The sequence below is a fragment of the Notothenia rossii genome, assembly GCF_949606895.1.
Source record: "Notothenia rossii genome assembly, chromosome: 2".
Lineage (NCBI taxonomy): Eukaryota > Metazoa > Chordata > Actinopteri > Perciformes > Nototheniidae > Notothenia > Notothenia rossii.
Genome location: NC_136904.1, coordinates 62,179,559 through 62,196,853, shown reverse-complemented (window position 1 = coordinate 62,196,853; position 17,295 = coordinate 62,179,559).

The following is a 17,295-nucleotide window of genomic DNA, read 5'->3' as shown; positions in this document are numbered from 1 at the left end:
GCTTTATGATGATATATTATTGAAGTGATTCTGTATTGTGGCGCTGCATTATTCACAGCTTTGGTAGATGACCTTGTCCTGGATGGACCTCTGGCTACATTGTAGGTACTGAACGGAGAACATAAGAGGAAGTGTGTCTGTCACATTATGCATGAGCATGAGGGACACACACAAGCATGCATAGAAACAAATACACACCTTCAGATGAGTAAACAGATGCAGACACTCGCTCATCCATACTGTGAATACATATGTGCACTGACTTATAAGGTCAAAAGGAAAACTTTTAACAAGTAAAAAGGTAAATATCGTTTTCATAATATCAGCCGTTTCACTGAGGCCTTATCGTGTATGATGGGTGACCCTGGGGGCTGTGCTGTCAGGGGCATTAGCTCCTGATAGCGCCTCACATGGTAAACTAGTCCCAGGGGCGGGGCCACACTTCTGTGGTGTCCAGCCCTTGACCAGTGTTGGGAGGGTTACTTTAAAAATATACTCAAATACTTGTTACATATACAACATGCCATCCGTAACCTAATCTGAGTATCACATTATACAAGTAATATAACCTACCTATATCCTTAGATCCTTAACTTTATAAATATCAATAAGACGTTTTTTTTACAATTTAGATTATAATATAGTTATCCCCATTTAATTTTTTTTAACAGTAATCTGTTTATGTCTTTATATATGTAACTGTTATGTAACACAGTATATTTTGTATTATGTAATTCCGTCACATGTAATCTTTGATCCCCTAGCCTGGCCTTGACCTATGGGCACAGTGGCCTGATGACTTGCGAACTAATTGCAAGATGCCTGGCAGGTATATATTTGTACTGTTCTAATATATTCATATTCATCAGTTTTGAAGTCTACTCTATAGACTAGACCAGGGGTCGGCAACCCTAGGCGATCTTGCCACCATTGGCACGTGGTACCATAACCAGTAGGAACTAGGAATAAGTGGAATAAGTATGCAAAATATTTAAATTGTATTTTCGGATCCTGAACGAGACCGCCGCCAGAGCGCCTCTCCCCGTTACCTGCAGAAGGAAGCCATGCACGAAACGCAACGCAGAAGGAAACAAAAAAATTAAATAATCTAGACCGCAACAGAATTAAACAAGGACAGGTTCCTTGAACACAACACTGCCGGAATGCACCAGAACGCCGCTCCAGAACTTCAAAATCTGCAGTACACAGAAGGAGCTGTACACATGCCTCGGTTTTTGCGTGGCTGTGTAGTTGTAAGCCCAGTGGCGATCTGTTCATCTGACATACTGATTATACAGTCAATAACGCCATCGAAAATAATATGCTACATTACAGTAAAAATACTTCTGTGTGTCACTCATAGAAGCTTTTTCTACAACCAGGTGGAAGAGTGCTCTCTCCTGACAGACTGAGAGGTTCTGCTAACCTCAGCTCAGTGAGGTAGAGGCACACCTTTATATGATCATTATAGTTATAAAAAAACAAGAGAATAAATGAAAAACAGGTATAAAATACTATATGACAGTAAAAAAAAAGTTGTTATTAATAAACAAGAATACAGTTTAAAAGGGGAGTGATTTGTAAAATATCCATAAAGAAAAAGAAAATGTGTTTACAGTTCTGTTTCACATTGGTGTTGAGAGATATATCCATATATATACGTATGTGTCCCCGGGGAACTCAAGCAGCGTCAGAAAATAAAACCCTTTCTCTTTTCCTCCGTACCCAAATCTTTTAAAAACAGGGCTACAACGAGAGGATACAGAGTTGCTGCCGATATGACGTCAAATCGGTAGCGGACCCACAGAAAGTTGCTATCAGAAACAATGCCTGACGTGTTTCAGACGTAATCTTGTCTTTGTTTACATTAGCAAGCCCCGCTAACACTCAGAGCTAACCTGTACTGGAGAGCACATGTGTTTAAAAAGCAGGAAATAAAAAAAGGAACTCACCTTGTGATAAACCTGCAAGAGAAAAAGCATTTGAGCTCCATACTGTTTCAGAAATAATCCTTGATGTGGTTTAAACAGGATGGCGTTTTATCACTTTATGTCCGGTAGAATTCTGATCAGGCATTAGCTCCGCCTCCTCTTTTTTTTTTTTTAAAGCTAAGGACCCACAATCCGCGTTTCTCTAACAGGGCTGCAAAAGAGGGGTATGAGCAGTATGAGACATGGCTACAATGGGTGATTTGTTTGGTATTTTAAGCAAAAACCTTCACAGACATGTTTTGTATAGGTATGGCCCTAAAATATATTTTTCCAATATAGGTCCACTTTAATGTGCACCAGATTGATGCTTTTAACTTCAATATTAAAAAAAATCTTCCCGGGGGAGCATGTCCACGGACCCCCCTAGAGGATGTTAGGTCCCCCCCCCCCACTTAAATCATGTTCACATGGATAGGAAACTAAATACATTTGCACACATCTTGTGTCCATATCTTTCTGTTTTGGTGGTCATGCCACAACCGTGCACGTGAATGCATGCGCGTGTCATAGTGATCTTCATGTGGATTTGGCACTCTGATCACATTTTGTTTTTTAAATGGCACTTGAGTATGTATGTGTGTATATATATAAGTGGGTGTACAGGTGTGTATGCATGTGTACACATATATGTAGCCTATATATATTTCTTTAATTTTGATTATTTGGGATGGTGAGAAAAAGAATTTCGATCTCTCTGTCTGTATCACACACAGAGGAATTCATAATAAAGTTACATTCACTTTGGGGGCGGAAGATCCTGGGGTAGAATCATTACAACTCTCCAAGAAGAGCTGGAGAACGTGAGAGCTTGGAAACAAACAGTCTGAGTTATCTGACTCAGTCTTCTGCCAACGCTACCTGACCCTGGATAAGCACCCAAAAATGGATGGTTGGATGGTACCGGCTAACAATGGCTTAATAGTGTGCACTTTCTCTCCCCTGCACTGTTCATTTCCATACCACCCACCACCAACAGCACCACAGGGCAAAGGTACACAAACAGAGAGGAACAGGAGCAGGTCTGAAGCAGCGGCGACAGTCAAAACAAATGAGGGGGATAAATGGAGCAGCTGTTTTCTATTTCGCTAAATACCCCCTTTCATATAGGCCGTACAGAAATAATAAAGCGACACAATTAGTGAAGCACTCACTTAAAAAAAAAACTCTTTCTCTCTTTGTCTCACTGGGCTAATTATAAGCGATCTGTAAAGAGAGACAGAGAGAAAAACACAGAGTGGAAACCTGTAAAGGGGGGTCAGATGAGGTCGCTCCATCTGCAAGTGAAAGTAGTTGTTGTGAGGGGGGGGTCTGGTGGAGGGCTGTGTAGTCACAGTGACCCACGACTGCTGAGCCATCGATGAACATGGGAAAAAAAGCATCTGAAACCAAGCGTAAATTCAATTCAGACAATCATTCTAACTGTCAATAGCTAATTTTGCGCTAACCCTTCAAGCCCCTTTTACTCGCTACATTAACGGACGGTGTTGTGAAGCAACCAGCGTTTATTGTGTTTAACAATGCATTAAATGATGTGATTAGGCTGCTGAATTACACAGGAAAACATCATGTCAAACACAGTGCCAGACGCTCAGCCTTACAGGTATGTTAATAAAGAGGAGTACTCATAATGTCTTATCTAGGCACAAATGTAAAATATTACTGAACTCCTGACTGATTTATGAAGCTAAACATATTTTTCTCATGTTTCAAAAATACTGGATACTGGATCACTTTAAGCAAGTCAGCTTAGTTTATTCTTGACCTAAAAATGAGTGTTTTTTAAAGAGGACACCTTTTCAGTTTCATATTAGTATTACGTTTCTACAGGTCTCCATGCTCTAATGTTCAAAAAGCTTTTTTCTCATACTGCCTGTGCTGCAACACCTGTCTTCACCCTCTGTCTGAAACCAGAGCCGAGTCTGCTCTGATTGGTTAGCTGGCCGGCTCTGTTGTGATTGGCCAACCACTTAGAGGTTTGTGGGAAAGGTCTCGGTCCTTAGCCTATCATGTACAATGTGTTGTAGCCCAGGCCAATAGATTTGCAAGATTTACATTGCGATGTCATTATGTTAGAGAAGTAAACAAAGGAGTCTAATGGAGGCGTTTCAGGCCGGGGAGGTTACGTTTTACAGAACATTTACATGCACGAAAACCTATATCAGACTAAAGGAAAGGGAAAACTCTAAAACGCGTAATAAGGCCTAGATGACCACCTAAATGTAAAGGCCTTACTTCATTTCTGATATAACAAGTGAGCCAAATAAGCACATTTTGCATAACTAAAGCGTAACACAGCTTCTAGCGTGGCTGCGGACACTTAGTCGTGTTGATCAAACCAGTCTTAAAGGCTGGATTACCTGCTGGGACAAGCAGCTAGGGGTCACTGATCTTCAAACAGTGCTGGAATTGGCCTGTTACTTTCCAAAAGCTGAAATCTGACAACCTCGTCCATTAACAGAGCGTTTGGCCAGGTGTGTGGAGAGGGTTTGCACTTCTTTTCTCTTCACACAACTATTTTCCAGTGTTGACTTTGGTTGGATGACATTTTGTACAAAACACTTTCTGAGACATACTGAACCCATTTTGGGGCCTCTGTACCCGCTGGTTTGTTCTGTGCCAATTACTCTTTGGTATCACACATTCATTATGCACCACCTGAGCAAATGGTTGGTGCCTTAAATACAACTTTTCTTTCCTTTTTTGTTGTTGTTGCTCTTGCCATAAGTTCTATCACTAATATTGCAATATTGATGATGATCATGAGTCCACAGATTTGCCTTCAGCAGGTAAATCCAGCCATTGAAGTTATTTCAAATTGGATGTAGGCCTATTACTTATATTATATGGATTATCTTGATTTTTATTTGTGCTTCATATTTCAGTCTCTCATAACATTTTACACTTGCATGCATTTTTCATATCATACATACATATATCAGTCCATAATGGAAACATGTTAAGGATAGATTAATACATAGTTTTAAAACAGGGTTATATATGCTCTATATAGGTTTCACACGATTTAATAAAACATAGTATATTACATTCATGGCTGACTTTGAACTCCAGATGTAAGGAAATAAATGATAAAGTGGTAAACTGCAGTTGAAAAATGGCTGAGTGTAGGAGATGTCTGTAGGTAATTTAAAGGAGTAATGAAGGAGAATGAGGCAAACCCGCAGAGTTTTGGCTGTAGCCACCATACAGTGTTTATGTGGGTAATATATCATTACAGCACATGATTACAGCAAGGCTAAGGGAGATGTGTTGGCTAACAATGCTGCCAGTGTGACTTATTGCTTAACCTTTCTGAAGGAATGATGTTTCTAAATCCTACCAACTTTTGGGTGCCATCACTTAGTTGAGCTGCCATGTTTAATTTGCACGTTGCCATTGCTGACTAGCCAATCCTTGCTGGAACAGATTAAGTCAACAGGTCTCAGAGCAGGAAAGGAATCCACGTCAAGACCCTAAAACCGTGTGGAAGGCCGGGGCTGGCAGTGTCTGTTTGAAAAACAAGCCCAACCCTGTTTGACCCCCCAACTCCCTGGTGTGCAACTTCTTACCTCATTTCTGACACCTCGTAGGGTCCACCCTTCAGACTTATAGAAGAATGCCCGCATAGCGGATAACACACTCACAAGGGTCATCCAACCTTTTATTAAGTCTACCCTCTGATAGTGAGCTGTAGTGAAATGACTTCCCCTTGTTTGTTATCTTACAGAAAGGACGAAAAAGCTATTTGGCACACACAGGGATGTGTGTGTGCTCGGAAAAGTATATTTTCTCTCTTAAAGGCCAAACGTTACGGTGCAGGCTGCATGGAAGAGGCAGCTCCTGCCCAGCTGGAATAATAAGAGCCTGGATGACACTTCCTCCATAAACAACAGTGGGGAGAGGTTGTGAGGGGGGAGCAAGCTTTGCTAGCAGGCCTGCCTGTGACATGAAGCACCACTCACAAACAAAAAGGGGAAGGAGGGACGAGAGCAGAAGGGCTGTTGGCACCACTTGAAAGGCACTCCTCACTCTGTGTGTCAGTCGCTGTCACATGAACGCCCTCCTCTTGAGCTGCAGTAAGTCAGAGGCCAACTGTGTGTGCTTCAAGTCACGTCAGGTTATTTATAGAGAACCTGAAACATAGAAAGTCCCAAGCACTTTACAGATTTATTTAAAAAATAGTTAAATAAGTAGGAAAATAATTCTCCTTGAGGATCTAAGGTAAACAATATGCGTGGTAACAAGGGAAGGGGTATTCCACAATCAACAAGCCATCAAGGCAAAAGCTTGAACTAGAGTTAAAACTATATGTTGGTTAATTGATTAGATGATCTCTAGAAAAAACAATATGATCACTCTGAAGTCAGATTTTCTGTGCCTTTTTTTTTCTTCGTAATGGGCATCTAACTAAAAACATTTAGAAAACCACATTAATTGATAGTTAGTTGAGACAAAAGAAATTGTAGATTTATCGCTAATTCAATAAACAATTATTATTTGTTCTTCGCTATTCTTTGGACCTTTGAATGGTAATGTGGAAAGAAGTGAGTCATTGATTTAGTAACCAGGGAAGAGAGAGATCCTTCTTCCTGGTGCCTGTGAAGAGGCTGCATTTTAACTAGGCAGGATTTCCACTGGAAAGAGAGTATCAGTAACATGTGAACGTTTTACTATCAACCTTTGGTGGAAAATACTAATGGTAACAACAACTACACCAATATGTATTGCATACTGTATGAATGGATATTTGAAGGCAGAAACCTGACATGTTGGCATCCACTAATGAAATTGCAAAAAGAAAAGCAACAAACACTGTCTTACTCTCAATTAGCTTGAGAACGTTGTTGGCCATTTGGCATTTGGCACATTTAAAGAAACTTTAAAGAATCTAATTTTCACATCCTTCAATCTGTTAAAAGGGGAAATAAAGCTGCTTATTGTTAGGGTTTTAAAAACAAATCTGACAGGACCTAAGGTGGACCCTTGGGGTACACCATAAGAGAAAATAGCAGAATATAGCTAACGGTATCAATGAAGAATGAAACAGAACTATTATGCAAATAAGATGCAAACCCCTGACTGCAATCAGTAAAATGGGTTTAAGACTAAAACATTGTGAGAATGCAGCTTTCTTTTTGAAGACCTAAGGTCATTAAAAACAAATTTTCTTTTTGATTTGACAGAAAGTTATTAAGTACAGACATATCTATGATGTTCTTGCATTTGCCCCTTTAGGCGTATAAGACAGAGACGTACACAGGATTCATGCATAGACAAATATTTGTGTCTCTTCATGAGATAGAGAGAATAGAGGGTAGGAGAAATAGGAAATGATAGATAGCACATTCACTAATTGCTTTCAGGGGCTGCTTGCGACAGCAGTCAAGACCACCCACATTATACTTTAGCATACAAACCTAATTAAAACACTTCCCAGAGGTGCTGCATTCTCATAAAACCCAAACCACAAATTTCCCAACTGTCTCCAGCTTTATCACCTACTATAGGCGCAGACATCCCCATCTCGTGGTTTTCATTAAGTCGATATCCCGTCAAGCCCCTGTTTGACCCCTCGGGAACCCCCCCCCCCCCCCCCCCCGCGGTTCTGTATGATGTCAGGCTCAGGTGGATTGAGATCACCTGTGGAAGACATTTAAATGCCAGCCACTATAATATGATTTCTGATAAATGTCTAAGGAAAAGCCCTTCAGGGGGTTATTTCTTTACAAATTTATTTTGGATGCCTGTCATCTAAAGTGGAGGATCTGCACTTGCGGACCAAAAGAAACACAACTTTTGATGTATTTTTGTGTGTAAACTGTAATTTACTTCTGTGCACCACACATTCATTCTCAGCTTATTCAGTCTGTGTTGATAAGAAATATAAATACACCATTTGATACACATGACTTGAGCCTGTAATACTTTATCGCCAATCGAGTGCTCAAAAGAATCCTAATTGTGATTTTTATTTGGACAAATTTGTCTTTGGCCCTTGCCTTTTTGAGAAGCAAAAGCAATTATCTCTCACATGCAAGGCTTAATATCACTTTGGAAAATGTGCCAGATTAAGCTGCTCTGTGATGAAGTTGCACCATTAAATCTGTTGTCAGGAGAGTGGCTCCAAAAAGTGAAAGTCATCCAGTCAACGCTTCAGGGCCAAAGGAATGACACAAAGACACATCTCATGTCCTCAGTTTCAGTGAGTTAACTGCAGTGAATCACTTCTAAATGAATGAAGGAATGAAGTTGGCGTTGGACTACTGTATTATGTGACACAAATGGTCTTCACCGTGCATCCTCTAGTTTACCAATGCACTTACACTTTAGACTCTCAAGGCTTGGAGGGTTACAAAATGTATTCTGTTACGATTACTAGTTACATGTAAATGAATTAATCAGTAAGCCAAATTGTGAATCAAAATATAAAAGTAACCTGATTTATTTCTGTTACTTTTGGATTTGTTACATATCAAACATGCATATAAATACAAGAGAAAATAAATATCAACAACATATTTTTTGTTTAGTTTTTTACTAACATTGTGATCCTGTTAGTAATCCCCAAGGTTTAGCAATGTAACAGTTATCCGGTCACGTCTTTTTTTATGTTTTTATATTTTTTATTACTCTTTTTGTTTTCTACGGAGCCCTGGAGTGTTCATGGAGAGAAAAGTAAATAAAACGAGACCACGTTTATTTGAGATATATTTTAAACTCTGACTTCATTTTAGGGACATTTCGGCCAGAGGTGTAGAGCTATTTGTTTAAGCACCGGATTTGCAAAACAGGAGAGTCTGAATTCATCTATGAATTCATGTCCGTGACTCTCACAATATCAGCTATCTGCGCGCAGAGAGCTGTGTCTTTTACGCAGTGCCTTTACCTTCATTAGAACAACTGAATAGAGATCGAGGCTGCTACGTTTTAGCCACGCACGCACGCACGCACGCACGCACGCACGCACGCACGCACGCACGCACGCACACACACACACACACACACACACACACACACACACACACACACACACACACACACACACACACACACACACACACCTCTACACAGGGCCGGCCCTTGGCATAGGCAGTATAGGCGAATGCTAAGGGCGCATCAACCCATCAAGTTAAAAAAGTAGAATAAAATAAAATAATTTGTAACAAAACAATTACCCAGTTTTGATCAAAAAACTACATCTTATTATCTTAACAGAACTACGCCTATATTGCGTACAGCGCCCATAAACTATGGTGCACCCCCCCCCCCCCCCCAATCAAGTTGAACTGCCCCAGCCAGAGGTGTATGTGAAGTAGTTATTTTATAGGTTTTAATTTTATATTTTTGTTAATTTAAAATAAATCAAACTCCCCAGAAATGTATACAGCTTCTGTGTGCTCTTATTAACATTGGAATTTACTGTGTAAGCGGCCGCGGGGGGGGGGGGGGCCTGCCTCTACACACATCAAACTGCCCGATTATTCCCCCTATTACTCGTTTTATGAAGGAGATGTCCGGTCACCAGGGCGTATGATGTGTAAATAACCCAATTTGTGTTCTGTGAAACTGAAAAGGATATGATATGTTTTTGTTACTTTCGTTCCAGTTGTATATATGTTAAATGTAATTTAGGTTAACTTCCTGTTTTATTTAGATGCTTTTATTTTGAAGGCGAGTTTACGCTGTTGACAGGAAGTTGTTGTTGCTATGGAAACGTGAAATGCTACATGATGTGTGTGTGTTTGTGCTCTGCTCAGCTCAGCTCTGCGTGGGTGTGTGTGTTTGGTGTATGTGTGTGTCCGACACCGGCATTTGTTTTCAAATTACCATGAACAGTAATTTAAACACATCTGACTAACTCCATATTTCCATGTGTAAGAAGTTCGTTTCATCTTAATCTCGATGTAGGCTAGTGCTAAATGCTGTCGGAGTGCACCAGAACGAACGCCACTATCATAATATCTTCTGAAATCAAGTGTCCACACAGACACACACACACACACACACACACACACACACACACACACACACACACACACACACACACACACACACACACACACACACACACACACACACGCCCTGGCGACCGGGCATCTTCTTCCTAAAACTAATAATATGGCGTCTCGTGCACACAAATTAATAAAGCGTGGCTTTGTTTTATTTAAATTGAGGCCACGAATTACATCTCGTGCGCACAAATTAACAAAACGTGGCCTGGTTTTATATTTGTTTTCTCTCTATGAACCCTCCGGGGCCCCGTAGTTTTCTGATAACATAATAAAAAAATTAAAAAAATTATGAGTGCAGCTCGAAAACATGTCAAATGTCCGTGTTCTAAGACTCTTCCTAAGGTAACATAAAGGGATACATTTGCCTCATTTGAATCATCATCATGAATTGGTAGATTGCACATTTAAGTAGTTGAATCTCAGAACAAGCTTTGCCTGTTACATAAAAGCAGCAGGACATGTGGTATTCAGTCAGGACATCATCACAAATGGATGCAGTATGTCTATCAACAAGCATGAATCAGTAAAATAAATTCTGGAGCTCAAGCTCACTTATTACTTCAAGCCCTGTATAATATTACTATAACTTGTTTGAAAGATTTACAACCTATCTGGTAGGGATTACATACTTCAAAGGGTGCTTAGCTTACTTCCTTTATGTCATTTCTACTTTCACTATAATACTTTTAAACAGTTTACATTTCCTCTCATGGGTATTGCATTCAAATGTATTATATTATGACATACAGTGCATTATTTTATAGCAGTTTAACCATGGCTTTATGACCTTCTTCTTATTTACTATCAATATAAAAAAGGGGGTGTTTTTGTCCTGTTAAGTCTCTCCATATAACAGTGGTAGCAGTCATGTAACTGCAGTTGTTAAAGCTTGTAGGTAGAATATTTACATATTATAAAATCCAAACAGCACGGGCCTGTGCAGATCAGAGTAGCCTACCAGGATTGGGGATCAAGAGATGATATACAGGACTGTCTCAGAAAATTAGAATATTGTGATAAAGTTCTTTATTTTCTGTAATGCAATTAAAAAAACAAAAATGTCATACATTCTGGATTCATTACAAATCAACTGAAATATTGCAAGCCTTTTATTATTTTAATATTGCTGATTATGGCATACAGCTTAAGAAAACTCAAAAATCCTATCTCAAAAAATTAGAATAGTTCCTCAGACCAAGTAAAAAAAAAAGATTTATAACAGCAAAACACAATCAAACATTTGAAAATGTCCATTAATGCACTCAGTACTTGGTTGGGAATCCTTTTGCACGGATTACTGCATCAATGCGGCGTGGCATGGAGGCAATCAGCCTGTGGCATTGCTGAGGTGTTATGGATGCCCAGGATGCTTCAATAGCGGCCTTTAGCTCATTAGCATTGTTGGGTCTGGTGTCTTTCAGCTTCTTCTTCACAATACCCCACATATTCTCTATGGGGTTCAGGTCAGGGGAATTTGCAGGCCAATCGAGGACAGTAATGCCATGGTCAGTACACCAGTTACTGGTGGTTTTGGCACTGTGGGCAGGTGCCAGATCATGCTGGAAAATGAATTCCTCATCTCCATAGAGCTTTTCAGCAGACGGAAGCATGTAGTGCTCTAAAATCTCTTGGTACACAGCTGCATTTACTCTGGGCTTGATGAAACACAGTGGACCAACACCAGCAGCTGACATGGCTCCCCAAACCATCGCTGACTGTGGGAACTTCACACTGGATTTCAAGCAACTTGGATTTTGCTCCTCTCCAGCCTTTCTCCAGACTCTGGCGCCTTGACTTCCAAATGAAATACAAAACTTGCTTTCGTCTGAAAAGAGGACTTTGGACCACTGTGCAACTGTCCAGTGCTTCTTTTCCTTAGCCCAAGTCAGACGCCTCTTCCGTTGTCTTGAGTTCAGAAGTGGCTTGACCATGGGAATACGGCTATTGTAGCCCATTTCCCGGACACGTCTGTGAACAGTGACTTTTGATACCTGGACTCCAGCTTCAGTCCACTGTCTTTGAAGCTCCCCCAAATTCTGGAAGCGACTCTTCTTCACAATGCTGTTAAGGCTGCGGTCATCTCTCTTGGTTGTGCAGCGTTTCCTGCCACATTTCCCCCTTCCAACAGACTTTTTGTGGATGTGCTTTGAAACTGCACTCTGTGAACAGCTTGCTTTTTGAGACATTTCTTTTTGTGTCTTACCCTCCTGATGGAGGGTGTCAATGACGGTCCTCTGGACAGCAGTCAGATCAGCAGTCTTCCCCATACTTGTGATTTAGTTTACTGAACCAAGCTGAGTGTTTTTCAAGGCTCAGGAAACCCTTGCAGGTGTTTCGAGTTAATTAGACGATTCAAGTGATTCGTTGAACACCCTACTAGTATACTTTTTCATGATATTCTAATATTTAGAGATAGGATATTTGAGTTTTCTTAAGCTGTATGCCATAATCAGCAATATTAAAATAATAAAAGGCTTGCAATATTTCAGTTGATTTGTAATGAATCCAGAATGTATGACATTTTTGTTTTTTTAATTGCATTACAGAAAATAAAGAACTTTATCACAATATTCTAATTTTCTGAGACAGTCCTGTATAACATCATTACATAATCAGAATACAAAACGAGTTACTGGACTGTATATAACTGCCTGAGTCTGCTTTATGGTTTTCACTTTCTTTGCTTCATTTGTTCTGTTTTTAATTCAGCAGGTGAACCTATATGCTCATAAAATAGTGTGTGTGAGCTTAACTGTGTGTATTACACTAACACGGAGCATTTTCTGTCAGCTCAGATTTAATTTCTACTTTTATAAACTGTAGTGTGTGCTCATGTGTTTCAGTGTTGGTGTATAGCTGCTGCCTGAATCTGCTTCATGAAAGGCAGGGTTTCCTGTCAATACAATCATTTTGATCCTAAATATCTTGGTTTCTTCTTTTCCAAGGTCACATAGTTCTGTTGTTGCACATAATACACCCAAGTAAAAAACATCTTATTGTTATTTATTTTCTGTTTTATTTATTTGCAATGCTTTTGATTGTGAGATAATCCAAAAGTAATAAAAACATATTTAACATTTCATATTTGTATAGTCAACTGTGTTCACTATCTGCCTGAAACCAAACATCAAACTATAAGAAAAGAAAACATTTAGAAACTCCAGGACAGTTTTTCCAGGATCATAGCATTATGGGCTCAAATATAACTTCAAGTGAATTTGTATATTGCTCCGTGTCATGTGGCAACTGTTTCTGATCATGTTTACTGTACATGTTTACCACGTCTTTGATGTAATCTGTTCCTACGTGTCAAAAACCAACATGAAAATACTGCAGCTGTATGAAGAGATATATGAAACTGTGACCATGAAACATTCTTCAAAAATAAAATGCTTCTCAGGGCTTTTAAGGAATCATTTTAGAAGGTTTTTCTATCATTTCGGAATAATGTGACCATCTGTAACTTGGAATTCTGTTTAAACCAGTTTAGCATGTGGTTTTTGGTCCAGTAGTCCCTGAAGCTGTCCGATGCCAAGCAGACAACAGGCTTACTGGTGCCTGACACCTCCTCACCTGTGACCTTTCACCCTCCGGAGGCTTGCCCTACATCAGCTGTCCAGCTCCTGTTTGTCTGGCTCCCAGCTCCACAGCCAGTCTGAGAGAAAGCCCAGCTCTGCGTAGCATCGTGCAACATTTTCACTGCAGATGTTTGTCATAAATATTCATAAAGCTGCCTAATGGCAATCATTACTCCGGCTCAGTCTCTTTGCCTTGGCAGAGCCCCTGGTGAAGCTGCTGCCAGAGCGGCTCTTGAACCCTGCTCTCCAGCGGCCACTCTGATTGATCGGGACTGTCATCGCAGGAATCCTCCGGTCGCCTCACTCACACAGCCGGCCAGACAAACATATGACAAGCACACAGAGGCACTCCAGCGGAGCGCCGAGTCATGAATAGTCATTCAATCCACTAATGTGATCAGCCATCAATCTCATCGTCCTTGCTCTCTCTCAGTGTGTGTGAGTGCATTTCCTCTGAGGTGTTCCAACACGTTTACATGCTTGTATAAAAAGAGTCTTGTTTGCATCCTGTTGAAAGCACTTGTATTTGACAGGCGGCCACTTTTTCTTCCCATAATCCCCCTGTGAAAAGTTTAAACCCAGCAGGATTTATCCCTGGTCAGAGTGGGAGGGAAAGGTGTCTGGCGCTTGGAAAAAGAACAGGGATTTTTGAAGCCATTTTTAAGAAAGCAGGATGCTGACGGAGTGCTTTAAGGAATTCTGAAAGTGGATAAGGGTGAGTGGAGCCCGAAGGCCTCCCCCCCCCGGTCTCACTGTAAGTGCTTTAATGGTAGCCAATAAAAGTGTGAGGTGGATGACTGGCAGGGGGCCGGCTGCAGACCTCCCTTTTCACTTCTCCTCCTCTTCGTCAGTCCCTCCCTGCGGCCTGCGGCTGCTGCCTGGCTCTCAGACTGTGACATGAGTGAGGCCTCCATAAATCTTTTGGGATTAAAGGAAACAGCTACGGGTCGCCTCAGAATTCAAAGCTGAAACCACTTCATAATCCACAGGAGAGGGGGGGAGGAGGCAAACATAGGGGGAAAAACATTGACTTTGGCAGGCACACTTTGGGAGTCATTATAAATAACCTCATAAACAAACAGTCATATAAATCATTCTGAGGGAAAGTACAGATTGACACTCACAGATAAATATCAGCTGAACCTTTTTATATTAAATCTCTCTTTGCTTTCTGATTATTTTTTCAAATGTTACATTTTCTGCCGCAAAACTTTATGTTGTCTTCAAAGTGAAAGCATCACTTTTTTACCCGGCAGCAGACTTGTGAGACACAGTGCAGAGTTACTGTCTGTGTTCACTAAACTTCATTTCCCCTCATCTCGTTTGTACACATCTTTTCAATGAGTTCCCCCGAGACACAGGAGTCAGTAGAGAGTCTGTCTTTGAAGATGTGTGCACAGTTGATATGCATGCAGGTGCAATGCCTGTGTGTGTTTGTAATTGCATTCTTGGACATTTAATTTTTCTTTACATTTCATGCTGAACCCTCCTGTCATGTTCGGGTCGAATCTGACCAATTTACTAAATTCATCAGTCATAAATATTGTGTTTTATATTTGATTGCTTCCAGGATGATGATATCTTCCACAGTGAGGTTTGAACATATTAACTTGCTGATCAAAACTTTCATTTAATTTTGAGTGGTTTGGTCAACTTTGTTACACTTGTTGTTGCACACATGTGATCTGTAGACTGTATCATCAGATAGTACACACCCACAAATCAACAAAAAGTTAATTTTGGAATGCATTTTCAGTGTATATTCTATTTATATTCACTTCAATTATTAATGTAAACCAGTATTTTGAGACATTGTTCACAGCTTAAAATGGAGTTAAACAAAAGTTGGTGATGATTATTAGCAGTTTAAACGGATACCGAAGTAAGGAGGGAGAAACGAATAGGACAGGAGAAAATATTTAGATTTTGCTCCCGTCGTTGCATCACTTCTACTACTGCCGGTGTTTGATGGAATGAGACTGGAAAGGCCGCTCCTCAGTGAACTCTCACTTTTAGAAAACGGGCTGTGGGGGCGGGAGGGGAGAGTGATAGAGGTGGAGCGCCGGCGGTCCACGAGGCGGTGTTCCTGCTCCTTTACCTCTGGGCTCCTCTGGGAACCTTTGTTGGCACACAAACCTCTGTTTGTTTGAGCGGCTCCACAATGCTCCCACTCACCAGGAGAGAGTCCATAGGGGTGTTGGATTGCAACTTGTGGCTTTCCTTTCCTCTTTCCTCTCCCTGCGCAGCGTTGTGTAGTGAGTGGGGGGGTGGGGGACAGGGCGGCAGGCTGGGGATGGCGAGCAGATTAATGAGCTCCTGAGGGCCGGACTGGGCCCAGTGTTGCACATGAAAGCACTGGGAAACGGACACTGGATCTCTGGTTCCTGGATAAGGTCTGATGGTCCGTCTGTCTGAGGATAAAGGGAGTTCGGTTGGGAGGTCATGGATCAATGACAACATTATAGTTTTAAGCGCTGTGTGTACCTGAGTATCATGCACCCGAATCATTCTTTAGTGGGTGTTTTGCTGCAATAAAAGCTTTGATTCAGCTACTCTCAGGGTAGCTGTTATTGTCCATTGTGGTCCACAGGTTACTCCTCAAAGTTTCCAAAAATAAATTACACTTACTGTCAAAGTGAAGCTGTGGCTTCATATATGCTCAGGGATCTCTAAAACCACCAACTGCTCCCATGGTTAGGCAGTGGGTTGCATTGGAGTGTGAATGGGTGAATGAGAGGAACATTATGATAGGGCATATCTTTCCCTATATTTTTAACAGTTGTAAGTACCACTATTAAAGCCCTCAGAAACGTTTCAAATACAAACACCTTTAGAGTAAAAAGGACTAAACTGTCATTCGGGAAAATATATATATTTTGAGCCTTTATATTTGACCGTTAAGGAAAATGTTATGTTCATAGGATTTGAATGCAATTTTTGTTTTATTGTGATGAAAAACTTGATTTAGTAAGGTAATTGGTTTGCATGATTTCCCAAAAAACTGAAAATATACGAAATTGAGCATTATGTCTGAATGTTGGCACATAAAACTACAAAAATCACATCAATTTTGCCCACTTTTTCTCATACCTCTTCCTTCCATAAAGGGGCCCCTATCAACCAATGGGGATCATGAGAGAAAACCAGTCTCTAAGTGGCTTCCCACTAACAAACTGCTGGACGAACTGTTCAGTGTTCATGTTATTGTTTTTTACACAGCATGCCATTTTACAGCCATGTCAATTCAAAACCATTTATCAATAGCAAGCATTCTTACCACTGGCAGTCATGAACAACCCGATAAACTCTGAATACAATGAATGATGAAATATAAAGAAATTAATGAAAAACAGGCTGATAGTAACACTGCGGGGTCCGGGACCGAGGGTTTTAATCTGATCTCAAATAAAAACAAGATCTTGGCTTTCAGATATTTTAATATTATCGGCAAATTCAGATTATTAAATACGCCGTTAAAGCCTGCACAAACCCGAAGAATAGAACCGCGGCTGCCTTTTTCTTTTTCCCATAATCCCGCTTTAGTAACAGTCATTACAGTATGTGTCTTATTTTGCTGAATATTTGAAGAACAAAAGCCATAAGGATATATTTGAAAAAAGCTGAGACTATTTTTTCCAATTGTGTATAAAACGCAAAATGTTTTTTGTGGGGGCGATGAGATTTGATAGAGCAGATCACATTATTATAATGATAATA